The sequence below is a fragment of the Sciurus carolinensis genome, chromosome 14 (genome assembly GCF_902686445.1).
Source record: "Sciurus carolinensis chromosome 14, mSciCar1.2, whole genome shotgun sequence".
NCBI lineage: Eukaryota > Metazoa > Chordata > Mammalia > Rodentia > Sciuridae > Sciurus > Sciurus carolinensis.
In genome coordinates this window covers 68341802-68346766 of record NC_062226.1, presented here as the reverse complement: position 1 = coordinate 68346766, position 4965 = coordinate 68341802, and the positions used below count along the sequence as shown (strand labels likewise).

The 4965-nt window shown below is 40.5% G+C and overlaps 1 pseudogene; it reads left to right on the top strand.

Annotated features, from left to right (window-relative positions):
• The first annotated feature begins 987 nt into the window (after positions 1-987).
• LOC124964139 (oxysterol-binding protein-related protein 9-like) lies at positions 988-4145 on the top strand (annotated as a pseudogene).
• The last annotated feature ends 820 nt before the right edge of the window (positions 4146-4965 follow it).

Sequence of the window (4965 nt, the reverse complement as noted above, 5' to 3'; positions counted from 1 at the left end):
AAAAAAATCAACATTTTTTGAGGAATATAATTCAATCTGCCAAGCTAATTGTTTGAAATAATAATTTTAAAGAGAAATGTCTCTATTATTTTTTTTTCTAATTATGGGAGGAGACTTATTTGATGGATACCCTGGAGTCTAGGAGAAGTATCTCCCTCTGATGTACTTCGGAAATTTCCTGATGGGAGAGAGGAGTTTGTTAATGCACTGCATGTACCTGCCCCAAGTTAAACCCATCTTCCTGGAATTTTAGACATTGGCATTGTACAGAGCATTAGAGGACATTCAGTCCTGGGTTTTCGATTCTTATTGCTAGATGCTGAGTCTCTTATCAGGTGAGTTATTATGCACAGGAAGGTTGGGCGGCTGTCCTTGGTGTGGTGGTGAGAGGGGAAGAGCCCTTTCACACCCAACCTCTCCCTGCAAAACTTGAGGTACATCCATAATCCTAGCCTCAGAATTAGCCAAAGAGTGTGTTAGTAATTTAAATGAATGGGTCCTCTTCCCTCCCTGACCTGCTGAATCAGAATCATGGGGGTAGGAATCCGGATTGTGAATAAGTTTCCCAGGTGATTCTTTATGCTAAGTAAGGTTTAACAACCTGTTTCTTAAGAACTTTATGGAGCATAATTGGAAAACCTCTGACCTAGTCCATATTTGAAGATAAAGAAATTGAAAGCCAGACAGAGGAAGCTAGTCAGGCAGAAAAGGCTGGCGAGGAGCAGAGTCTGCCTCTGCCCTGTACCCCAGCTCCTGGTATCCCCTGGCCTCCAGGCTCTTTGCAATGCCAGAGGCAGCTCTGTATTTTGTAGCAGAGTCGGGGAGAAAGTGCACCTTTGAACTCTTCCACAATGTTTCCCTCACATTACTTTTCAATTAAAGGTATTTATTTCTTTATTTTGAAGGTGAAAAATAAATCCATTACTCATGTTTTCACCTAATAGAACACCATATTCCCAGGGGTCAGCATTTAGACAACTTGTAAAAATGGATCTCCAAAAGCTAATGGTTTCGACGGGGAGGTGAGGATTTGGGTTCTAAGTTTTTTTTCTTTTAAACTAATGGCTCAATAACAGGACTAAAGTCATTTGGGACTGAAAGGAATTTCCAATGATGAAGGAGTATCTTAATAAGAAATGAGTGGGATAGTGCTGTAACCCCGAAATCTTGGCGCTTTTAGCCTCGTAAACCTGCCGAAGTTCATGAAAACAGCCTTTGTGCCTTGTCTGGCACCACATGTGAGAAGGATTCCAGATTTCTTGTGAACCCTAGTGGCTGGGGTGATGGATCCCATCGTGTGAGGTGACACACACCAGGTCTTGGAACTGCCTGTAAGTGCATTTCCCCCTTAGTGTTTGGCATTGAACCCGGGGCAGGCAAAGTGAAGGTAACTTTTCCTTCCCCGTCCCCATTGGTTGGTTGGTAAAGGCATGGTTGGAAGTGGATTAGAGTAGGGGAGCCCATTTCCATTAAATGCGGATGTAACTTGAGTTTGCAGTAGAAGGTAGAAGTATGACAGGGGCCTCAAACCTTATTATTTTAAACAAATGGGATCCTCACTTCTCAAGTCTCATTGGGTTGTGTTCATGCTGATGTGGCAACTATTCAATTAGCCAGTGTTTTCATGTTGGGTTTGTTCTTGCAGGCTGTATCTAGGTTGCCAGTCCCATTTGCATCCTTGGCTTGTAAAGGAGTGACCCCAGGATCTCCCAAAAGAGGTCAATTCTTTTGAGATTCAGTGTTGTACGGGGACTCGGAAACTACGTCTTGTGTCTAAAGAAGCTGTGACCATCATGGCATACATGTTTGAGTTGGGGAGAGAAGATTTCTTTTTGACTTACAGAGACGGTCCCTTCCTCTCTGATAAAAATGCAGCTGTGCCCTTCTGACAAGAAGTACTGCCTGGCACCTTCCCCGGGGCGGATGCCCAACTTGATGGCCCTTTTGTGACAAAGGGAAATACAGCTGCGGCTTGTCTTGGAATGCTCATGCGAGTCGGGTGAGTGCTGGCTTCTTTATGGAAGATTTCTAATTGCAAACGGTGCCAGCTGCATAGTTTCTGGGGTCCAGTGAAAATGAAAATGTAAGACTCCTTGTTTAAAACCAGGAAAAAATTTTCACTGAAGGAACTAAAATATAAATCTTTTCCCTTTCTTTTTTTTTCTTTTTTTTTTCTTTTTTTCAAAAAATTACTTCATGCAGCCTTAAGAAGCAGGGAGTATAATTCAACTGTAATCCAGGTTTAGATACGATTTAATAATAGTTCATTTCCAAAATAAAAGTTATCATAGGTGAAACCATGAAATTTCCTAACACTTGATTTTAATACATTGCACTAATTTTCTAAAACAACTCTGAGGAACCAATATTTATAATAGATGGAATATTTATGAAAAACCTACATTCAGGTATATTTTTATGTGTATATATTTGTATATATAGAACCCAAGAGATTATATGAACCAGGAAGGGAGTAAGTAAGAGTTTGCATGTCATGTCTTAACAGCAGAACAAGAGTGTAGATTGTGAAACTTTTCAAAGCATGGGGTCTGGAAAAGGAGCAGACATCTTGATTTAAAACCTAATGTTTTCTCAGGACTGAAGTCAAAATCTTAACTGCCATTGAGAAAGGGAAGTTTTTCCATCTTTAATTGTTCATGTGCATCAGAAAGTCCGGTATCCCTGAGATGGGAACCACTGCAATAGGAGAGAGTGATAGGTTATCCCAAAGGAAGATTGTCGCTTAATTAGGACAACTTGCCCTGGTCATTGGGTGTAAACTTTTGGGTTCCCCAACCTAAGGCTTCACAGCACCAAGACGTTTCAATAATGGTTCATCATAAACCCAGCATTCTCCATCTTCATGGAATAACCTTGTCTCCCACTGAATTTCCTTCTCTTTCCTTTCTCGGGCTTCTGCTCTTTGTCTTTCTTCAAGTCTGTGCTTTGCTTCAGTTGCTGCATCAATGTCTCTGATTTTTAAATTGAAAGTGACATCTTTCCAAAGGCAGCGGGACTCATACTCATTTTGATCTTCCAACTTCCTCACTTTCTTCTTGATTATAGGCAACTTCTTGGTATCTACAAAGTGGCTCATCCCCAAAGCGCTTAATAGATTTCCCGAACACAGCAGTTCGGGAAATAACCTAAAGCGCCCAGACACCACAGCATCACTGAATTCTTCCATGTCTCACGGGACAGCAATGCTGACCTTTTTGATTCATGTGACGACAGAGACGATGATGGGGAGGCAGGGTCAGTGGAGGAGCACAAGAGTGTTATCATGCACCTCTTGTCACAGGAATGGATCTTACTAAGGTAGTTCTTCCAACATTTATTCTTGAAAGAAGATCTCTTTTAGAAATGTATGCAGACTTTTTTGCACATCGGATCTGTTTGTGAGCATTAGTGACCAGAAAGATTCCAGGGATCCAACGGTTCAGGTTGTGATAATGGTACCTCTCAGCTTTTCATGCAGGAAGGAAAGGATCAGTTGCCAAAAAGCCATCCAACCCCATTTTGGGTGAGATCTGACAGTGTCACAGGATATTACCAAATGACACTGAAGAGAACACAGAGCTAGTTTCAGAAGGGCCAGTTCCCTGCGTTTCCAAAAATAGTGTAACATTCGTGGCTGAGCAGGTTTCCCATCATCCACCCATTTCAACCTTTTATGCTGAATGTTTTAACAAGAAAATCCAATTCAATGCTCATATCTGGACTAAATCAAAATTCCTTGGGATGTCAATTGGGGTGCACAACATAGGGCAAGGCTATGTCTTGTGTCTAGACTATGATGAGCATTACATTCTCACATTCACTAATGGTTATGGAAGGTCTATCCTCACAGTGCCCTGGGTGGAACTAGGAGGATAATGCAGTATTAATTGCTCCCAAACAGGTTATAGTGCAAATATTGTCTTCCACACTAAACCTTTCTATGGAGGCAAGAAACACAGAATCACTGCTGAGATTTTTTTCTCTGAATGATAAGAAGTCTTTTTGCTTGATTGAAGGGGAATAGAATGGTGTAATGTATGCAAAATATGCAACGGGAAAATATGGTCTTTGCAGATACCAAGAAGTTGCCTATAATCTTTTCCCTTTCTTCCATAGTCTTTCTCTCAACTTGTCATGCACTTTGAAATTTGTTGTTTAATGTCACTTTAAAGAAAAATTAAAAATTTAAACTACAAGCATATTTTTTACTATTCATATTATACAAGGGTAGTTTTAAGTATGAATTTAATAAGATTTAACTCATATTGGGAGTCTTTGAAATCATGATTTCAGAGCACATGTATACCTATACATTTTGCTCCTACCAGAACTGTGGAATTGCTGCACAAAAATAACTCAAATGTTTTTATTTCACTTTTTGATTCACCCACATTGTACCAAGTCTCCCCAATTTGGCTTACTGAGGGATAAAAAAGAACCAAAAAGAAAAGAAACGACTAGTTTTCCTATGTTTACTTTCTTTTCCAGCATATGAGGTTGGTAAATACAGGAAAATAACATGAGAAGGAAAAAGTACAATGGGGTTCCTTAGTAGTTCTTTTTTCTTAGAACATCCTTGCATTCCTTCTGTGTTCGAAGCAAGTTCGGGCTAGAATGGAGAGCTGTCAGTGCCCTGCTCACTCTGCCATAGATGCAGCACACTTAATAATTTCATGTTGAGTCTTCCTGAGTGTCCATGCTTTGCAGATCCTCGGACTTTTGTGCTTGCTCATGGACTGCAAATGCTATAAGTGAATGGGAAGGCACACTTACTGCCCATATCTTGCTCTTCTCTAGTACATGCTCCATGTTTTTTGGACTGCATTTATAAAATACAAGTTCAAAGATAAAATTACTGAGAATTTCAAGGTGGCAAAAGCAGAGCAATAAGGCAAATGTGAGCTGCAGCTGAGCACAGGGACTTGTGTGACTGTGCAAGTCACACACCTATAAAGCTGGCCTCAA